Raw genomic sequence first — 22,824 nt, forward strand, 5'->3', positions numbered from 1 at the left:
GTTCATCAGGGATATTGGTCTAAAATTCTCTTTTTTTTATTGTGTCTCTGCCAGGCTTTGGTATCAGGATGATGTTGGCCTCATAAAATGAGTTTGGGAGGATTCTCTCTTTTTCTATTGATTGGAATAATTTCAGAAGGAATGGTACCAGCTCCTCCTTGTACCTCTGGTAGAATTCAGCTGTGAATCCGTCTGTTCCTGTACTTTTTTTGGTTGGTAGGCTATGAATTGTTGCCTCAATTTCAGAGTCTGCTATTGGTCTATTCAGGGATTCAACTTCTTCCTGGTTTAGTCTTGGGTGGGTGTATGTGTCCAGGAATTTATCCATTTCTTCTAGATTTTCTAGTTTATTTGCGTAGAGGTGTTTATAGTATTCTGTGATGGTAGTTTGTAATTCTGTGGGATTGGTGGTGATATCCCCTTTATCATTTTTTTATTGTGTCTATTGAATTCTTCTCTGTTTTGTTTTTTATTAGTCTTGCTAGCGGTCTATCAATTTTGTTGATCGTTTCAAAAAACCAGCTCCTAGTTTCATGGATTTTTTGAAGGGATTTTCGTGTCTCTATCTCCTTCATTTCTGCTCTGATCTTAGTTAGTTATTGCCATCTGCTAGCTTTTGAATGTCTTTGCTCTTGCTTCTCTAGTTCTTTTAATTGTGATGTTAGGGTGTCAATTTTAGATCTTTCCAGCTTTCTCTTGTGGGCATTTAGTGCTATAAATTTCCTCTACACACTGCTTTAAATGTGTCCCAGAGATTCTGGTATGTTGTATCTTTGACCCTCAGCTGCAGGTCTGTTGGAGTTTGCTGGAGGTCCACTCCAGACCCTGTTTGCCTGGGTATCAGCAGCAGAGGCTGCAGAAGAGCGAATATTGCTGAACAGCAAATGTTGCTGCCTGATGGTTCCTCTGGAAGCTTCGTCTCAGGGGGGTACCCGGCCCTGTGAGGTGTCGGTCTGCCCCTACTGGGAGGTGCCTCCCAGTTAGGCTACTCGGGGTCAGTGGAGGCAGTCTGTTCGTTCTCAGATCTCAAACTCCGTGCTGGGAGAACCACTACTCTCTTCAAAGCTGTCAGATAGGGACATTTAAGTCTGTAGAGATTTCTGCTGCCTTTTGTTGGACTATACCCTACCCCTAGAGGTGGAGTCTACAGAGGCAGGCAGGCCTCCTTGAGCTGCGGTGGGCTCCACCCATTTCGAGCTTCCAGGCCGCTTTGTGTACCTACTCAAGCCTCAGCCATGGCGGGTGCCCCTCCCCCAGCCTCGCTGCCACCTAGCAGTGGGATCTCAGACTGCTGTGCTAGCAATGAGCAAGGCTCCATGGGCGTGGGACCCTTCAAGCCAGGCACAGGATATAATATCCTGGTGTGTTTGCTAAGATCGTTGGACAAGTGTAGTAGTAGGGTGGGAGTGACCCAATTTTCCAGGGGCAATCTATCACAGTTTCCCTTGGCTAGGAAAGGGAATACCCTGACCCCTTGCGCTTTGTGGGTGAGGCGATGCCTTGCCCTGCTTTGGCTCATGCTCGGTGGGCTGCACCCTCTGTTCTGCACCCTCCGGCCGACAAGCCACAGTGAGATGAACCTGGTTTCTCACTTGGAAATGCAGAAATCACCCGTCTTCTGCGTCGCTCACGGTAGGAGCTGTAGACTGGAGCTGTTCCTGTTCAGCCATCTTGGAACCCCGCGGCTTGTTTTACCTTCTTTCCTTGCTTTTGCGTTTTATAGATTTGGTAGGTTTTCTTTGAGAAGTGTATATGAAATTTGGAACAAGTGTAGCTTTTTTAGGAGGAGGTAGGGGTAACTTTTAAGTAGGATATTTACTTTTATTTATTAAGTTTTTCCTTAACTGTTATAAACTCACGATTAAATGTGCAGGATGTGCAGGTTTATTATATAGATAAACATGTACCCTAGTGGTTTGCTGCACAGATCATCCCATCACCTACGTATTAAGCCCAGCATTCATTAGCTATTCTTCCTGATGCTCTCCCTTTCCCGGCACCCCTGCTGTCCCATAGGCCCCAGTGGGTATTATTCCCCGCCCTGTGTACATGTGTTCTCATTGTTCAGCTCCCACTTATAAGTAAGAATATGCGGTATTTGGTTTTCTGTTCCAACGTTACTTTGCTGAGAATTATGGCTTCCAACTCCATCCATGTCCTTTCAAAGGACATAATCTCATTCCTTTTTATGACTGCATAGTATTCCATGGTGTGTATGTACACATTTTCTTTATCCATTCCATCGTTCATGGCCATTTAGGTTAATTCCATGTCTTTGCTATTGTGATAGTGAGGCAGTGAACATACGCATGCATGTATCTTTATAATAGAATGATTTATATTTCATTGGGTATATACCCAGTAATGGGATTGCTGGGTCAAATGGTATTTCTTTCTCTAGGTCTTTGAGGACGCCACACTGTCTTCCACAATGGTTGAACTAATTTACACTACCACCAACAATATAAAAGCATTCATTTTTCTCCACAACCTCACCAGCATCTGTTGGTTTTTGACTTTTAATAATAGCCATTCTGAGTGGTGTGAGATAGTATCTCATTGTGGTTTTTGTTTGTTTGTTTGTTTTGCTTTAAGTTCTGGGACACATGTGCAGAACTTTCAGGTTTATTACATAGGTATGTGTGTGCCACAGTGGTTTGCTGCACCTATTGACCCATCCTCTAAGTTCCCTCCCCTCACCTCCTCACCCCACAACAGGCCCTGGTGTGTTGTTCCCCTCCCTGTGTCCATGTGTTCTGATTTTTCACCTCCCACTTATGAGTGAGAACATGTGATGTTTGGTTTTCTGTTCCCGTGTTAGTTTGCCGAAGATGATGGCTTACAACTTCATCCATGTCCCTGCAAAAGATATGATCTCATTCCTTTTTATGGCTGCATAGTATTTCACGGTGTTTATCTACCACATTTTCTTTATCCAGTCTATCATTGATGGGCCCTTGAGTTGGTTCTGTGACTCTGCTATTTTAAATAGTGCTGCAATAAACATATGTGTGTGTGTGTCTTTATAGTAGAATGATTTATGTTCTTTGGCTGTAGACCCGATAATGGGATTGCTGGGTCAAATCGTATTTCTGGTTCTAGATCCTTGAGGAATCGCCATACTGTCTTCCACAATGGTTGAAGTAATTTACATTCTCATCAACAGTGTGAAAGCATTCCTATTTCTCCACAACCTCGCCAGCATCTATTTTTTCTTGACTTTTTGATAATCATCATTCTGACTGGCATAAGAGGGTATCTCATTGTGGTTTTGATTTGCATTTCTTTAACAATCAGTGGAGCTTTTTTTCATGTTTGTTGGCTACATAAATGTCTTTTTTTGAGATGTGTCGGTTCATATCCTTTGCCCACTTTTAAATGGAGTTGTTTTTTTCTTGTAAATTTGTTTTAGTTCCTTGTTAATTTGGATATTAGACCTTTGTCAGATGGGTAGATTGCAAAAATTTTCTCCCATTCTGTAGGTTGCCTATTCACTCTGATGATCGTTTCTTTTGCTGTGCAGAAGCTCTTTAGTTTAACTAGATCCCATGTATCAATTTTGGCTTTTGTTGCAATTGCTTTTGGCATTTTCTTCATGAAGTCTTTGCTCATGCCTATGTCCTGAATGATTTTGTTTAGGTTTTCTTCTAAAATTTTTAAGGGTTTTGGTTTTAAGTCTTTAATCCATCTGTGTTAATTTTTGTATAAGGTGTAAGGAAGTGGTCCAGTTTCAGTTTTCTGTATATGGCTAGCCAGTTTTCCCAGCACTGTTTATTGAATAGTAGATCCTTTCCCCATTGCTTGTTTTTGTCAGGTTTGTCAAGGATCAGTTGGTTGTAGATGTGTAGTGTTATTTCTGAGGTCCCTGTCCTGTTCCATTTGCCTGTATGTCTGTTTTGGTACCAGTACTATGAATGAATTTTGAATGAATTAATTGTATCCTCATTACCTGTGAACTTGTCTAGTTATTTTTACTACACTGCAAATTGTTTGAAGGCCGTAATCTAGATTTCATTTATCTTTGTATACTTTACAATTATCTTTCACATGATTCCCTAATAAATGCTTGTTGATTTATATCAAAACCTTAAAGAAAACATTTCTGTTAATAATTCTGCTCTCCTTAAATAATTTTAAATATAAGTACTTCAAATGTAGTTTAAAAATAAAAATATAATAGTTGATTTAAAAGCAAACATGTTGTTCATTTGTTTATAGACTTTCAAAGTTTTTATTAATTGTTTTCTCTCAGTGGGAGATCATCATCCGTTAATGTTGTTCCAATAGGCTGGCCAGTCAGGTGCTGTTTCACTTGTATGTAACTTTTATCTTAAACTAAGTTAGAACCAACCCTTTCAAATAAAGAAAGCATAGGAGAAGTTTTAAATATTATGTCCATAGGTAGTGAAGGTCAGCGTATATTAATTGGTAATGAATGATCTTGTTTTGGTAGCTAAGCTTTGGTGACTGTTCCTTTCTGCGTTTAAGTGCTTCTGAAAAAAGACCTCACTTTGTATTCATGTGAAGTCAGTTTTTTGGTTTGTACTTGCATGCTTAGTGGCTTTTTGTGACTTTGTTTCTGTTTTGCTGTGGCAGCTTAATATTCTATTCAAACACAGTCACTTTATTTGTGACTTATAACTGTCAGTATTGAAGCATGTAAAAGGTAGGAAATACCTTATGATAATTCATCTTGTACTTTAACTGATTATTTTATAGTCTTTATTACTATACACACATATTCTAATAATATAACTTGAACCATAAGCTAATTTTGATAGATTTTTATTAGCCAAGGATTATAAATTCAAGCTGTATTGAATTTCCTTGTAGTTCATAAGACTATATGTTGGGGGAAGAATGAAGGATTTCCTATTTCTATTACATAGTATTTATTCATGTATTTCTGATTTTTATAAATTAGCATACTTCCAGTAGTATAGTTGAATCTCCATATCAATGTTAAAATAAAGGAAATAAATGAATATTTTCAACCATAAAACATAATCCTGTTAAAAAATAAATTGCCCTCACAATTTAGGCAATTTATTACAAATTACAAAAAAGCAAATATTTAAAACTAATTAAATTTCATGTTATGTAAAAACAATATTTCCATCTTTGTACTTGGACAATGTAAAAGTTGCCAGTTGTGGAGGCAAAAGTTGAAAAACAGGAGACATTTTATACAGATACTTGCATATACCCTTATATTCATAAGAAATACTGTGGGAATGCTATTATCCTTCCAAGGAAACTAGTTATCTGTTTTACATTTTGCTATTTAATAACTTCCATTTCTATTTAAAGACTATGTATTTATAGATTTACGTAAATTAAACTTCTGATTTTAGAAAATAGCAATTTTAATGGTTTTTAAAAAAAGTTTTAAATCACTATTTATGTGAATGGAAAATTCAACATGTAAGCACTCACTTAATCCTAAATACCAAATTAAATAACATTAAATAAGATAGATTTAAATAAATCTAAATAGTCGATATTTTAGTAGGATTTTTACTAGTTTTACTTTCTAAAAATATACTTTTTAAAAGTAGATACTGTTGCTAATAACATGCATGCACTTTTGTATAATATTCTGTTTCTGCCTGATTTATACTTACTATCCAGGAAATTATAGAACTATTGTTTAAAAATCTCATTTTATTGACCTCTTCATGCTGGGTATATTGGCCTATGCCTGTAATCCCAGCACTTTGGGAGGCTAAGGTGGGAGGATTGCTTGAGGCCAGGAGTTGGAGACCAGCCTGGGATTGTTGTTGTTGTTGTTGTTGTTTTAACTGGTGAATTTGGAAAGATCTTTATAGTTCTAAATTGTAGTTCTTTGTCAGATATATGGCTTGCAGATGTGGCTTGCAGATATGGCTTGCAGGTATTTGCTCCCAATCTGTAGCTGGTCTTACTCTTATTTTTATTTTTATATAATAGAATTTTTTTAGGACAGTTTTAAGTTCACAGCAAAATTTGGAGGAAGGTATAGGTTTCTCACATACTTCCACCCCTTACACATCCTCTATTAGTAATATTTCTCACCAGAGTGGTATATTCGTTTACAATTGATGAACCTACACTGATATGCCATTATCCCCCAAAGACTATAGTTTACATTAGGATTCACTCGGCGTTGTACATTTTATGGGTTTGAAAAAATATACAGTGACATGTATCCACCATTATAGCATCATAGAGGGTAATTTCTCTGTCCTAAAAATCCTCTGTGCTCCAACTATTCATTTCTCTCTTCCCTCTAAACCCTGGCAATCACTGATCTTTTTACTGTTGTATTAGTCCCTTTTCACACTGCTGATAAAGACATACCCGAGACTGGGAATTTTACAAAAGAAAGAGGTTTATTGGACTTATAGTTCTACACGACTGGGGAGGCCTCACAATCATGGTGGAAGGCAAAGAGGAGCAAGTCACATCTTACGTGGATGGCAGCAGGCAAAGAGAGAACTTGTGTAGAGAAACTCCCGTTTTTAAAACCATCAGATCTCGTGAGACCCATTCACTATCACGAGAATAGCAAGGGAAAGACCCACCCCCATGATTCAGTCATCTCCCACAGGGTCCCTCCCACAACACGTGGGAATTCTGGGAGCTACAAGATGAGATTTGGGTGGGGAAACAGAACCAAATCATATCAACTGTCTTCAGAGTAAGGCTTTTTTCAGAATGTCATATAGTTATAATCGTGCCATATGTAGCCTTTTCTGATAGACTTCCTTCATTTAGCAAGGTGCATTTAAATTTCTACATGTCTTTTCATGGTTTGATAGTTCAGTTCTTTTTAGTGCTGAATAATATTCCATTTTTTGTATTTACCACAGTTCATCTATTCACCTATTGAAAGACATCTTGATTGCTTCCAAGTTTTGGCAATTATAAATAAATCCGCTGTAAACATTGATGTTCAACGTTCAGATTTTTGTGTGGATATAAAATTTCAACCCTTTCCATACCAAGGACTTATGGGGCATTTAATTTAATCATAGTTAATATGATTGCATTTTGTATGGTAAGAGTACGTTTAGTTTTGTGAGAAACTGCCAAACTGTCTTCCAAAGTGTCCAAACTGTCTTCCAAAATGGCTATACCATTTTGCATTCTTACTAGCAATAAATGAGAGTTCCTGTTGCTTGACGTCCTCACCAGCATTAACAGTGTCCCGGATTTTGGCTGTTCTGATAAATGTGAGGTGGTATCTCAATATTGTTTTAATGTGCATTTCCTGGAAGTCATGTGATGTGGAGCATCTTTTCATATGCTTATCTTCTGTCCGTGTATTTTTTTTTTTTTTTCCAGACAGAGTCTCGCTCTATCTTCGCCCAGGCTGGAGTGCAGTGGTGGGATCTCGGCTCACTGTAAACTCCGTCTTCCAGGTTCATGCCATTCTCCTGCCTCAGCCTCCCAAGTAGCTGAGATTACAGGCACACACCACCATGCCTGGTTAATTTTTCTATTTTTTTTCTAGTAGAGATGGGGTTTCACTATGTTGGTCAGGCTGGTCTTGAACTCCTGACCTCGTGATCCGCCGCCTCAGCATCCCAAAGTGCTGGGATTATAGACGTGAGCCACTGCGCCCGGCTAAGTCCGTGTATATTCTTTGGTGAGTTGTCTGTTAAGGTCTGTGGCCCATTTTTAAATTGGGTTGTTTTCTTATTATTCTTTGTATATTTTGGATAACAGTCCTTTATTGGAGATATCTGTTATAAATATATTTTACCAGTTTGTGGGCTGTCTTTTCATTGTCTTGACAGTGTGTTTCAAAGAGCAGAAAATGTAATTTTAATGAAGTTCAGCTTATTCTTTCCTTCATGGATTATGCCTTTGTTGTTAAATCTCAAAAGTCATACTCAAACTCAAGGGAATCTAAATTTTCTCCATGTTGTCCTCTAGGAGTTTTACTTTTGCATTTTACATTTGAGTTAATTTTTGTGAAGTGTGTAAGATCTGTGTCTAGGCTCTTTTTTTTTTTGTTTTGCAAGTGGATGTCCAATTGTTCTAGCACTGTTATGTTGAAAAGACTATCTTTTCTTGGTTGTATTGCTTTCTTTATCAAAGAACAGTTGACTGCATTTTTTGTTGGTCTATTTCTGTACTCTGTTCTCTTCTATTGATCTATTGTCTGTTCTTTTGCTCATACCACACTTGCCTTGATTACTGTAACTTTATTGTAAGTCTTGAAATTGGGCAGTGTCAGTCCTCCAACTTGATTCTTCTCCTTTAATGCTGTGTTGGCTATTCTGGGTCTTTTGCCAGAATCTATTTATTGATATCCACAAAATAACTTGATAAGATTTTGATTGGGATTAAATTGAATCTGTAAATGAAATTGGGAAGAATTGACATTTTCACAATATTGACTCTTCTTGTCCATGCACATGGAGTATCTCTTCATTTATTTAGTTCTTTGATTTCTTTAATCAGAAATGTGTTTTTCTTGTGTTCATCTTGAACACATTTTGTTAGATTTATATGTAAATGTAAGTATGTCATTTTGGAGGCTACAAATATAAATGGTATTGTGTTTTTACTTTCAAATTGTACTTATTCATTGCTGGTATATAGGAAAGCAATTGACTTTTGTGTATTAGCCTTGAAGCCTGCCATTGCTGTAATTGCTTATTAGTTCAAGGAGTTCTTTGGGTCAATTCTTTCAAGTTTTCTACACAGACAATCTTGTCATCTGTGAACAAACACAGTTTTATTTTATTTTTCCCGATCAGTACACTTTTAATGTCTCCTTCCTATCTTATTGCATTAGTAGGACTTCCAGTAAGATGTTGAGAAGGAGAGGTGACAGGGGACAGCCTTGCCTTGATTTTAGTAGGATCAAAATAATAAAATACTAATTACCACCTCCATCCTTTGTACCATTGCTGTTATTTATTTCACTTATAGATAAACATACATAAGCATATATCTATATACACACACGAGCATACATAATCGAATATATTGTTGCTGCTATTTTGAACAAATGCTTATGTGTTAGATCAATTGAGAGTAAGAAAAACAAGTGTTCTTTAAATCCTACCTTCACTTACTCATCTCCAGTGCTTTTCTTTATATAGATGTCAGTTTCTGACCTCTATCATTTTTCTTCCCCCTGAAGAACTTTTCTTTTGGACATTTCTTGCAAGTTGGGTCTACTGGCAACAAATTCCCTCAATTTTTATATTTGAGAAACTATTTCTCTTTCACTTTTGAAGGATAATTCTGCAAGATACATAATTCTAGGTTGGTGTGTTTTGTTTTTAAATTTTTTACTTTTTATGTTAAGATTTTAAATAATTCACTTCACTCCCTTCTTATATAGTTTTGGAGGTAACGTCAATGTAATTATTCTCTTTGCTTTTTGATAGGTAATGTCTTTTTTCCACTGGCGGCTTTCAGGATTTTTTCTTTATCTTTTATTTTCTGTAGTTTGAATTGTGATATGCCTAGATGTAGTTTTTTTGTTGTTGTTGTTTGTTTGTTTTTTAATCATTATCCTGCTTGGAGTTTTCTGAGCTTTTTAGATTGATTGTTTAGTACTTGACATTGATTTGGTGAAATTGTCATTTATTGTTGTTTCAAATATTTTTTCCGTTCCTTTCTCTCATTCTTCTTTTGGCATTCCCATTACATGTATGTTACACCTTTTATAGTTATCCCACAGTTTTTGTGTATTCTGCTCTGTATTTTTTCAGTCTTTTTTCTGTTTGCTTTGTAGTTTTTTTTAGGTATCTATTGGGATATCCTCTAGATTTCCTCAGCTGTGTCCAGTCTACTAGACTGAGCCTATCAACTTAATTGAACCCAACGTAGGCATTCTTCATTTCTGTTACAGTGTTTTTGATCTCTAGTGTTTCTTTTTGGTTCTGTCTTATAATTTCCATTTCTCTGCTTACATTGCCTCTCTGTTCTTTTATGCAGTCTATTTTATCCATTAGAACCCTTAGCATATTAATTATAGTTGTTTTTAGTAATCGATCTGATAATTCTCACATCATTTGCCATGTCTGAGTCTGGTTCTTATACTAGCTCTCTTTCTTCAGACTGTTTTTTTATTTGTTTGAGATGGAGTCTCACTCTGTCACCCAGGCTGGAGTGCAGTGGTGTGATCTTGGCATACAGCAACCTCTGCTTCCTGGGTTCAAGCGATTGTCCTGCCTCAGCCTCCCAAGTAGCTGGGATTACAGGTGCCTCCTACCACGCCTGGCCAATTTTTGTATTTTTAGTAGAGATGGCGTTTCACCATGTTGGCCAGGCTGGTCTTGAACTCCTGACCTCAGGTGATCCACCTGCCTTGGCCTCCCAAAGTGCTGGGATTATAGGCATGAGCCACCATGCCCAGCCTAGACTGTGTTTTTTTGCCTTTTAGTATGCCATATAAATTTTTCTGGATAGCTGAAGCTGATGTCTTGGGTAAAAGGAGCTGCTTTGTAAATAGGCCTTTAGTAATGTGGCAGTAAGGTATTGGGCGATAGGAAGCATTCTACAGTCCAATGATTAGATCTCAGTCCTTTAATGAGTCTCTGTGTTTCTGGGTGTGACTTTCACGGATGTTTGTTAAAACTATCCCCTGCCTCCCAAGGTAAGACAGCATGGCTAGTATGGGCTGCAATTGGTATTTCCTGTTTCCCTTCCTATAAGTTAGTTAGGCTCTGATAAAACCCCAGCAGGCTCTGACTAAATAGTTTCTCCTGAGGGAAAGACCTTATTAAGAACAGAATGTTCTAGCTTATTTAAAAATGATTTTGCTTCCCCCCCCCCGTCAGAAGTAGTAGGTTTTTTTATTTTTATTTTTTTATTTTTTATTTTTTATTTTTTATTTTTACCTCCACCCTGTAATACATACTGTGAGAACCATATTGATTTACTGGAGGTGAAATTAGTAAGAGTATGAAGGCTCTTCTATGACTGAGTCCCCCTGACATTTTTAAGTTTCCCACTTGTTGGCACTGAGCCTTCAGCAGTTTGTCAATTACTGTTCAGTTTTTCCTACCCTGCACTGGTTCCTGCTGAGTTTTCTGCTTCAGTATCATGGGATTCTTTGCAGTCACCTGTTTCTCCAATTTGTGGGGCAGGGGTTTGCCATGTGACTTCATTTCTCTTACTGATCTGAGAAGAGTTGTAGATTTTTCAGTTTGTTTAGCTTTTCTTGTTGGGAGGTTGGCCTAGTGACTTCCAAGTATTTTTTTTCTTTTTTGTTTTTTTTTTTTTTAGAGATGAGCTCTTGCTATGTTGCCCAAGCTGGACTTGAACTCCTGGCCTTAAGTGATCCTCCCCCCTCAACCTCCTGCATAGACCAATTTTCTTACATGCCCACTAGAAGCCAGAAGTTGCAACTTGTTTTCATCTTGTTCACATGAGCAAAATATTTTACTTTTGATGAGGTCTATTTTATTCATTTTTTTCATTTTTGGATTGTGGTTTTGGTGTCAAATCTAAGAACTCTGCCTAGCTTTAGATCTTAAAGATTTCCTCCTGTATTTTTTTTCTCTAAATGTTAGCAGCTTTAAGCAGCTTTATGTTTACATTTAAGTCCATAATCTTTCTTTTGAGTTAAATTTTTGGTTTCTTTTTATTTTTTTGGTAGAGATGGGGTTGCGCTTTGTTGCCCAGGCTGATCTTGAACTCCTGGGCTCAAGCAATATGCCTGCTTTGGCCTCCCAAAGTGCTGGGGTTACAGGTGTGAGCCACTGTGCCAGGGCTGAGTTAAATTTTGTAACAGTTGTCAGTCAAGGTTCTTTTTTCTTTTATGCCAATAGATGCCTAATTGCCCCTGTACTGTTTGTTGAAAAGGCTATTCTTCTATTGGATTACTATTAGCCCTTTGTCAAAAATCAGTTGAACATATTTGTGTTGGTTATTTCTGGATTCTCTGTTTCATTGATCTGTTGTCTGTCTTCGACTAATAGCACACTGTCTTGATTTCTGTAGCTATACAGCAGGCTGGACCATATTTCTTTGAATTATCTTTCAGTCTGGCTCTCTTTCTCTTCTCCTTGCACTCTGATGATACAAATGTTGGATCTTTTGTTGTTGTCCCACAGGTCTGTGAGGCTTTCTTAATTTTTTCTGTCTATTTTTTTCTGGGTTGTTTGGATTGGGTGAATTCTGTTGTTCTGTCCATAAGCTCATTGATTGTATCCTGTGTCATCTTCACTCTGCTACTGAGCCTATCTAGCTTGTCTTTTGTTATTGCATTTCTTAGTTACATAATTTTCATTTGGTTGCTTTTATAACTGTATTTCCTTGCTTAGATCTTCTATTTTTACATTTGTTTTAAGATAATTTATAAATGATTGTCGAAGCGTTTTTATGATGGTTGTTTTACAATTCTTGTCAGATAATTTCAACAGCTGATTCATCTAGGTGTTTGCATTGGTTGATTGTCTTTTCTCATTCTAGTTTTTCTTGGTTTTTGGTGTGACAGGTGATTTCCATTTGAAACTTAAATATTTTGTCTAATATGTTAGGAGATTCTGAGGACTAGTTCAACCTTTTATTTTCACAAGCAATCATCCTGTTTAGGTTTATCATGCAGGTCTTAGCCTATATTTTTGTGGGTTGTGGTTCCAGTGATGGTTTAATTTTGAGTCTGCACTGTTGTTTTGGTTGGCTTCTTGTATCTGGTGGCACTAGGGCTCTCACTGATCTCTGGTGGTGCTGCCTGAGGGAGTAGGAGATTCATTCTTATGCTGAGTTAGTGTATATCTATTGCTGGGGAAGGGATGGGCTGGGATTTCCTTACCACGCTCCCTGCTACCCTGATGTCTCTGGACAGGGGAGGAGAGTCTTGGACCTGTGAAGAACAAGAGGCTTCCTGAGATTGGATATCTAGCAAAACTGGGTTTTGCTTGCCAGTTCCGACTGCCTGTTCTGATGTCTCTGGATAGAGAAGGAGATCCTCAGACCTGTGAAGACCAAGGTTCTTGACCGGGCTGCTTGTGGAGACAGAAGTTCCTGAGCAGGCCCCCTCTCTTCTGGTTCTTCGTGCCTGCCTTTGTTTCTCTTGATGGAAAAGAGGAATCTCGAATTGCCATCACTGTGACTGGGCAGATGACCCTTTGTGGCACCCTCAGGGCCTCAACTGCTGGGTAACCCAGATCACTGCTACTCCACAGTTCCTGGACATGATCCTGTCCACCTCTCAAGACAAGAGCATCATTATGTAGAAACTGAGCAGGGAAGATACCAACTATGGCATCCCACAACATGCTATGTGTGGTCACTCCCACTTTCTTAGTGACTTGGTCATCTCCTCAGATGGTCACATTGTCCTGTCAGGCTCCTTGGATGGAACCCCGTGCCTCTGGGATTTCACAATGGGCATTACCATGAGACAGTTTGTCGGCCATACAAGGACACGCCGAATGTGGCCTCCCCTGACAACCAGCAGATTGCCTGTGGCTCATGAGATAAAACCATCAAGTTATAGAATACCCTGGGTGCCGAGACCAACTCGGTCGTGGAGACCCTAACCCAGTGGCGCTAGAGGAATTAAAGACACACACACACAGAAATACAGCATGTGGAGTGGGAAATCAGGGGTCTCACAGCCTTCAGAGCTGAGAGCCCCGAACAGAGATTTACCCACATATTTATTGACAGCAAGCCAGTGATAAGCATTGTTTCTATAGATTATAGATTTACTAAAAGTATTCCTTACGGGAAACAAAGGAATGGGCTGAAACAAAGGGATGGGCTCTGGCTAGTCATCTGCAGCAGGAACAAGTCCCTAAGGCACAGATCGCTCGTGCTATTGTTTGTGGCTTAGGAACACCTGAAGCGGTTTTCCATCCTGGGTGGGCCAGGCATTCCTTGCACTCATTCCAGTAAACCGACAGCCTTCCAGGGCATTGTGGCCACCATGAACACATCACAGTGCTGCAGAGATTTTGTTTATGGCCAGTTTTGGGGCCAGTTTATGGCCAGATTTGGGGGCCTGTTCCCAACACCTGGGTATGTGCAGATACACTGTCTAGTATGAGAGTCACAGAGTGGGTGTCTTGTGTTCGCTTCTTGCCTAACAGCAGCAACCCTATCACTGTCTCCTGTAGCTGGGACAAGCTGGTCAAGGTATGGAATCTGGCTAACTGCAAGCTGAAGACCAACCACATTGGCCACACAGGTTATCTGAACACTGTGACTGTCTCTCCGGATGGATCCCTCTGTGCATCTGGAGGCAAGGATGGCCAGGCCATGCTATGGGATCTCAATGAAGGCAAACACCTTTATATGCTAGATGGTGGGGGCATTATCAACACCCTATGCTTCAGTACCAACTGCTACTGGCTCTGTGTTGTCGTGGGCCCCGGCATCAAGATCTGGGACTTATCATCGTAGATGAACTGACGCAAGAAGTTATCAGTACTAGCAGCAAGGCAGAACTGCCCCAGTGTACCTCCCTGGCCTGGTCTGTTGATGGTCATTTGTTTGCTGGCTACACAGACAACCTGGTGTGAGTGTGGCAGGTGACATGGGCACCTGCTAGAAGTTTATGACGGAGCTTTAGAAATTAAAAAACGAGCAAACTGGAAAAGAAAAAAGGAGGGGAGTCTCAGGCCTCATGGTGAAGGAGAGTGTTTCCCCTGGCTATTTGTTTTTGTTGAGGTTCCTGATTAATCTCTCTTGCTGGTGGTGTCTGGCTTCCTTGATATTTGTCAGAGGGACACCTGTTCTATTCTGGGAGGAATTGGCCTACATGGGCCGCCTTCTGCTACTAGGCTGTGCCTGGGAAAAACCAGGTCTGGGTGGCTTTCTTCACTTGGGTGAGGTAGGCGTAAGACATCCTGCCTCTGTGCTGTTCTTCTAGTTGTAGGGTTTCAAAGGAGTTTACCTTCTTCTTTCCACCTTCCAGAGTTCTTTAGTTGTCCCTTGTATTATTTGTTTATATTTGTGCTTATTGGGGATTAACTGGGAAAAATGGTCTGTGCTATCTTGTCTGGACCACAAGCTGGGTTTTCCTTCTAATTTCAGTTTCTGTGGCATGTGAGTGTAGAGGTAAATGAGTGGAGAGATACTGGCTGGGGTTGAGTTTGGCTTTGTTGGAGGCCCTGAGATTTACTCACTTTTAAAGAGTTCCTTAAACATCCTGTATGCCTGGACTTAAATTTCATTCACCAGTTCGTCACAGAGCTCTGGAAAATTGTAAGCCAGTGCTGTCCTCCCTATGTTTTCTAAAGCCCTATGCTGATACAGAGGGACTTTTCTCTTTAGATATTTTTAGATATTTTCTTGACTTTCCCTAGTTTGGTCTATTCATTCTCTGCCTGCTTCTTTTCATATTGGAGTATCCAGTGTGAAATCTCAGGATTTTGTTAACTTTTCTTTGCCAGAATATCTTTTGGACTGGTTGGGGTAGTACTGGACTCACTAAAACCATGCTGTGAAACTTATGGAATAAGGTTGTACTTCTTTATTTGTTGGTGATATGTTTAAATTTTTTGTTTTTGTTTTTTCTTTTGAGATGGAATCTCGCTCTGTCACCCAGGCTGGAGTGCAGTGGTGATCTGGGCTCACTGCAAGCTCTGCCTTCCGGGTTCACGTAATTCTCCTGTCTCAGCCTCCCAAGCAGCTGGGACTATAGGTGCCCGCTACCATGCCCGGCTAATTTTTGTATGTTTAGTGGAGATGAGGTTTCACCGTGTTAGCCAGGACGGTCTCGATCTCCTGACCTTGTGATCCACCCACTCGGCCTCCCAAAGTGCTGGGATTACAGGCGTGAGCCACCGCATCTGGCCAAATTTTTGTTTTTTCTTAAACACTATTTTTTTTTCCATTATTAGTCAGTAGGAGCTTTTGAAGTACTGCTTGGTGATGAGATTTTTGCAGTTTTTACATCTTCCTCTGACTTTTGACATTGCTAATGATGGTGGTGGCAGCCTGTCTGGAGCAGCTGCTGTGGAGACGCCAGCTGTGGCTGGGGAGGTGTGGCCAGGGCTCTGCACTCCGCAGAGCCGGCAGGGGCTGGGAACAGGCGGGAGCTTTGTGCTCCTGGGTGCAGCTGCAGCTGCCCAGTTGCGGCTTGGGTCCCAGGAAGCCCCCTGCCCCTGCAGGTTTGAAAGTGCCTGCTCTCGCTCCTGGCCTCTCCCTGCTCCTGGCGCCTGCTCCAGGGGGAAGCAAAGTTGTGGCCAAGCCCAGACACTTTTGCAACCCGGCCGGGTATGTGTGTGCTCAGAGTGGTGCTGACCTGCCAGCCCCTTGCCATCGTGGTCCCCTCTGGACTTTGGGTAACAATAAGGATGGGAGGAGGGGCTGCAGGGGCTGAAGGCAGGTTGGCACTGGCCTATAGACACCTCTTGGCACAGTCAGTTTGCCAAGACACCTCTTGGCACAGCCGTGGATGGCATGTTAAAGGCAGACAGGTTCCTAGGCAGAAAGGGGTGGGTCCCTGGTGAAACCTTACCTCAGGCCAGGGATGGCCTGAAGCCTGCAGGCTGGGCTGCCAGTTCCAGGTGAAGTCCGTGGCCCAGAGTGAGAACTTCATTGATGACCGTTTGGCAAATTTGATGGTGCTTTTTCCAGGCGCACCGTGGCTGCCCATGGATGAATCAGTATGCAGTTCCCTGATTCTGAGCACATAAAATCCAGGCTCAGCTAGACACACATTCATCCAGATGACCTGCTTGCGGAAAGGAGCTACCTCCCTTCTGAATTCAACACACACTGGGATAACCTGCCTGCAGAAAGGACCTACCCACTTCGGATCTCTTGAGAGCTATTCTTTCGCTCAGTGAAGCTCCTCTGCCTTGCTCATCCTTCAGTTGTCTGCATACCTCATTCTTTCTGGACGTGGGACAAGTGCTTGGGACCCACCGAATGGTGGGCTAAAAGAGCTGTAACATAAACACAGTGGAAACATGCCCTCCGGTTGCCACGTTGCGTGCGACGAGAGAGAGAGAAGATCTGTGGCCCTTCTGGGAGCCCAGACCTTGGGACCCCTGAGCCAGGGCTGTGACACCCTATAACACCCTCTTTGGGACTCTGTGGTTCCTGGTGTCTCTGAGCTTTCTGGTGCCATTGTGTTCCCCCTGTCCAGATGCTACTGAAGCTATGTGTGGTATGTCTGGTCCAACTGCAGCCTTGAACAGAGCCAGCACGTGTGCTGGTGCCTGGAGCTGCCTGTCCTGCCGCACCTGGTGTGCCTGGCTGTGCGTAGTGGACAGATCCCACACTTGCTCACTCACACACCCCTTGCTGCTCTGCGCCTGTCTCACCCTTGGCAGGTGTGGGATCCAGGCCAGTAGTGTTAGCCAGTGCAGCCTGCCAGGCTGAGTGGATGGAATGACTTCAGCAGGCACAAGCAAAACCCAAGCAGAGGCACCACTGGTCACGGAGGTTTCTGGCTGGCAGAGCAACACCCTAAGGATCCTGCGACATTAATACCTTTTTTTCTTTTTTTTTTTTCCCTCCTGACACCTGTGACTCTTCCAGGCCCCTGTTATCTTTTTGCTTACTTAATTTCTATCCTTTGGTTGGTTTCTCCTCCTTTCAATCTTGGATTGACAGGTTCTCATGGATTTTATCCTTCACTCTCTGCTTTTCTGTCAACATTCGGTGTGTTGGTTTCATCTGTCACCTTTAAGTAATTGACTCTCAAGTTTGGATTTTTAACTTTAATATTTTACCTAAAGGTAAAATTTCCAGCTGAAATGATTATAGTTTACTTGAAGTAGCTCCATATTCTTGTTCTTTCATTTCTATTGATACTGTCATGATTATTTATTTCTAAAGCCTTAAAAATTTCATTGAATTGTCTCTTTTTTGTTCACTAAATCCATTCACTAGGTCAAGAATCTTCCATTTTAATTCTCATTGGCATTGTCAATTCTAGATCTTCATTTCTCAAGCTATATTGCTATAATGGCTTCTTCTGTCTTATTAGCTGCCAAATCAAAATCTGTCTTTATGTCTCTTTGTCCTTCTTTTAATTGAACTGTAACATACACACAGAAAAGTATACAAATCATAAGTGCTCAGCTTGATGACTTTTCACAAACTGAACATACTTGTGCAACTAGCACCAACAAGTTAATCTTTTTAAACTATTGTGTTCAGGATCTTGGTTTTCAAAAATTGTAATCTTGTGTTAACAAAAATTAATTTAAGGAGTTTGGGCTTTATTAGTTTCTTGAGCAGAGGACTAGCAGAAGATAAATTGGCATGTCATCTCCCACTATTTGTCACATAGAGTTTAATTTTGGAGACATTTGCTATTTTAACTGTATTTCTTTTTTTTTTTTTTTTTTTTTTTTGAGACGGAGTCTCACGCTGTTGCCCAGGCTGGAGTGCAGTGGCGCAATCTCGGCTCACTGCAAGCTCCGCCTCCCGGGTTCCCGCCATTCTCCTGCCTCAGCCTCCTGAGTAGCTGGGACTACAGGCGCCCGCCACCGCGCCCGGCTAATTTTTTGTATTTTTAGTAGAGACGGGGTTTCACTGTGGTCTCGATCTCCTGACCTTGTGATCCGCCCGCCTCGGCCTCCGAAAGTGCTGGGATTACAGGCTTGAGCCACCGCGCCCGGCCTATTTTAACTGTATTTCATACTCACTTTTTTTTTTTTTGGCCCTATGCTTCCCTATTTCCTGAAATACATTTCCCGTTTGACTTTTTATAGTCTAAATCATGGTCATTATTTCAGTTCTAATTCATATCTTGCCATTTCTAAGAAATTTTCTGGGTGATTCCAGCTTTAATTAATTTGCAGTAGTATTTGCAATACAACAACAAAAACCTAGGAGATATCTGAAATATCTACCATTAGGAATTTTCTTTTTCTTCTTCTTCTTTTTTTTAAAGACAGTGTCTCATTTTGTTGCCCTAGCTGGAGTGTAGTGGCACAATCTTAGCTCACTGCAACCTCCACTTCCCAGGTTCAAGTGAGTCTTATGTCTCAGACTCCCAAGTAGCTAGGACTACAGGTGTGTGCCACCATACCCAGCCAATTTTTGTATTTTTAGTAGAGATGGGGTTTTGCCATGTTGGACAGGCTGGTCTTGAGCTCCTGACCTCAAGTGATCCACTTGCCTCAGCCTCCCAAAGTGCTGGGATTACAGGTGTGAAGCACCACATCTGGCCCACCAGCAGGAATTTTTGATGAGAGAAAGGTAAACATTGTTATCACAATGCATTTAGTAGCAGAAGTGATATTTTTCCAAGTTGCAGAATAAAATGAACCACAATATCAGATACAGTTTTTTTAAAAAATGTAAAGTATTCGTTGGGTGCAATGACTTGTGCCTGTAGTTTCAGCTACTTGGAAGGCCGAGTTGGGAGGATTGCTTGAGGCCAAGAGTTTGAGGCGGCAATGTGCTATTATTGTGCCTGTGAATAGCCACTGCACTCCAGCCTGGACAACACAGGAGGATCCCATCTTAAAAAACTATGTGTACATATATGCATACACACACACACTCTTACATACATATACATGTGTGATTTTTTTTCTCTATTTGGAAAACCCTAATTTTTACCATGTCTTTAAATAAGGTTATTGAAGTTAGAGAGCCAAAGCCCTTGCTTTTCTGTGTAGCTTAGAGGATATCAGCTGAATTAAGAAATTCACCTCTGGTATGGATGAACTAGAATGAAAAATAAAAGGTGTTTTTTTTTTTTTTTTTTTTTTTTTTCATTTCTTCTCACTGACTCTGAAAGATTTTACTGCCTGAAATTCTAGGAAATGGTGGGGGGTGGGCAAAATAAATTCTACCATCATTTTCAGGATTTATAATAAACAGGGTATTTTGAGAAAGCTTATGCCAACTGATCTTTAGATGATTATAAGTTATGCTGTAGTAATTTTTTAAACAACTTTTTTGAGCTATATTTACAACCAAAGAATTCAGCCATTGAAACTGTACAATTTAATTGTTTTTAGTACATTTACAGTTATGCAGGCACTACTACAATCAATGATTTTCATCACCACAAAAAGAAATCCAGTACCCACTAATGGTCATTCCTAATTTCACCCCACATTTGCCAGCCCTGGTCAACCAGTAATCAACTTTATAGATTTGCCTATTTTGAGAATTTCATATTAATGAAATCATACCATGTGATCTTTTGGGTCTGGTTTATTTGAAGTAGTAAAACATTTTCAAGGTTCATGCATGTTGTAGCTTGTATCAATACTTCCTTTTATTGCCAAGTAATATTCCATTGTATGAATGTTATCCCATTTTATTTATCTGTTCACCTGTTGATGTATATTTGGGTTCGTTCTACTTTGTAGCTAATGTGAATAATGTTGCTTCAAACATTCATATGCAAGTTTTTGCATAGACATATGTTTTCATTTCTGTCGGGTATATACCTGGGAGGTGAATTTCTGGGTCATATGCTAACTCTATGATTTACCTTTTGAGGAACTGCCAAACTCTTTTCCACAGTGGTTGCACCATTTAATGTTTCAGCTAGCAAGGGATGAAGATTCCATTCTCTTCAGTGCTAAACTATTTGTCTGTCTTTTTTGATTAGAGACATTCTAGTGGTGTGAAATAGTTATCTCATTATAGTTCTGATTTGAATTTTCCTGATAGCTAATGATATTGAACATCTTTTCATGAGCCTATTGGACATTTCTATATTTTTCTTAGAGAATTGTCCATTCAAATCCTTTGTCCATTTCTTTTGTTGGTTTTTCTTATTATTGAGTTGTAAAAATTCTTTATGTCCTCCATCCAGAAGTTCCTTATCATATATATATATGATTTGTAAATATTTTCTCCCATTCTGTAGGTTGTCTTTTCACCTTCTTGATGGTGTCTTTTGAAGCATGGAAGTTTTAAATTTTGATGAAATCTAAGTAATGTTTTTTATTTTTGTCATTTGTGCTTTTGTTGTTGTATCTAAGAAACCATTGCCGAAGCCAAGGTCACAAAAATTTACTTGTGTGTGTTATTCTGAGAGTTTTGTAGTTTTAGCTCTGATATTTAGGGGTGTCATCCATTAACAGTTAATCTTTTGTGTGCGATCTAAGGAAGACATCCTGCTTCATTGTTTTGCATGTGGAAATTCAGTTGTCCCAGAACCAGTTGTTGAAAAGACTTTTCTTGGTACCCTTGTAGAAAATCACTTTACCATAAATGTGAAGATTTATATTTGGCCCCTCTAGTCTATTCCATTGATTTCTGTTTGTCCATATGCCATTACCATAGTGTCTTGATCACTGTAGCTTTTTAGTAGGTTTGAAATCAGAAAGTGTGAATCTTCCAATTTTGTGCCTCTTTTCAAGTTATTGTGTGTTATTTTGGCTCCCTTACTTTTCTATATAGATTTTAGGATAGCTTGTCAATTTCTGTAAGAAATCTGAGATATTAATATGGATTATGTTATATTTCTTGATCAAATTGGAGGCTCTTTCTTAACAATATTAAATCTTTTGATCTGTGAATGTGAATATATCAATTTACTTAGGTCTTTAAAAATTACTTTCTTTTTTGAGATGGAGTTTTGCCCTTGTTGCCCAGGCTGGAGTGCAGTGGGTATGATCCTGGCTCACTGCAACCTCCACTTCCTGGTTTAAGCGATTCTCCTGCCTCAGCCTCCTGAGTAGCTGGAATTACAGGCATGTACCACCACGCATGGCTAATTTTGTATTTTTAGTAGAGACGGGGTTTCTCCAGGTTGGTCAGGCTGATCTCAAACTCCAGACCTCAGGTGATCCGCCTGCCTCAGCCTTCCAAAGTGCTGGGATTATAGGTTTGACCCACTGCACCTGGCCCTAAAATTACTTTCAACAGTGTCTTATAGTTTTAAGCATACAGGTTTTGCTTTTTTTGGTAAAATTTATTCCTAAGTATTTTATTCTTTTTTGGTGCTTTTGTAAATAGATTTGTTTTCTCATTTCATTTTTGGATTGTTCAATGATGGTATATAGAAATATAATTTATTTTTGTATATTGACCTTGTACCCTGTAATATTACTTAACTGTTTTTTATTTGTTTATATTTTAATTTTTGTGGATATATAGTAGGTATATCTATTTATAGGGTACATGAAATATTTTGATACAGACATGCAGTATGTAATAATCACATCAGGGTAAATGGGGGTATCCATCACCTCAAGCATTTATTCTTTGTGTTACAAACAATTCAATTATACAGCTTTAGTTATTTGATAATGTACAATTAAATTATTATTGACTACAGTCACCCTGTTGTGCTATCAGGTACTAGGTCCTATTCTTTACATATTTTTTGTACCCATTAACCATCCCAACTTTCCCCCTGCTTCCCACTACCCTTTATAGCCTATTGTAACCATCCTTCTACTCTCTGTCTCTATGAGTTCAAGTTTGTCTTTCTGTGTCTGGCTTATTTCACTTAATATAATGACCACCAGTTCTATCCATGTTGTTGCAGTTAACAAGATCTCACTCTTTGTACCACATCTCTTTATTCATTCATCTGTTGATGGACACTTAGGTTGCTTCCAAATATTGGGTATTGTAAACAGTGGTGCAATAAACATAAGAGTGCAGATATCTCTTTGGTATACAGATTTCCGTTTGTTTTGTTTTGTTTTGTTTTTTGGTTTTTGTTGGGGGGGGGGGAGGTTATATACCCAGCAGCAGGATTGCTGGATTATATGGTAGCTCAGTTTTTAGTGTTTTGAGGAATCTCCAAACTGTTGTCCATAGTAGTGGTTGTACTAATTCACATTCCCACCATCAGCAGTGTTTCAGGGTTCTCTCTTTTCTACATCCTTACTCTTTGTTTTCTGGTCTTTTTCCTTTCCTGTCTTCCTGTCTTTCTTTTAGGGAAGATAATTTTCTTTGGTGGTATGACTTAATTTTACTTTT

General features: G+C 39.7%; 1 protein-coding gene and 1 pseudogene across 16 annotated transcripts in view; both read left to right on the top strand.

Moving 5' to 3' along the window:
• Positions 1-22,824, top strand: part of FER (FER tyrosine kinase) — a 439,449-nt gene that overhangs the window by 22,874 nt on the left and 393,751 nt on the right. Inside the window, exon 3 of one of the 16 annotated variants that reach the window (XM_065545842.2) lies at positions 7,327-7,630. The exons of the other annotated variants lie outside the window; for them this stretch is intronic. The gene's annotated coding sequence lies outside the window, so the exon portion shown is untranslated. The remainder of the gene's footprint in view (positions 1-7,326; positions 7,631-22,824) is intronic. 16 annotated transcript variants of the gene reach the window in all.
• LOC135971061 (small ribosomal subunit protein RACK1-like) lies at positions 12,970-14,564 on the top strand (annotated as a pseudogene).

Source organism: Macaca fascicularis, chromosome 6, assembly GCF_037993035.2.
Source record: "Macaca fascicularis isolate 582-1 chromosome 6, T2T-MFA8v1.1".
Lineage (NCBI taxonomy): Eukaryota > Metazoa > Chordata > Mammalia > Primates > Cercopithecidae > Macaca > Macaca fascicularis.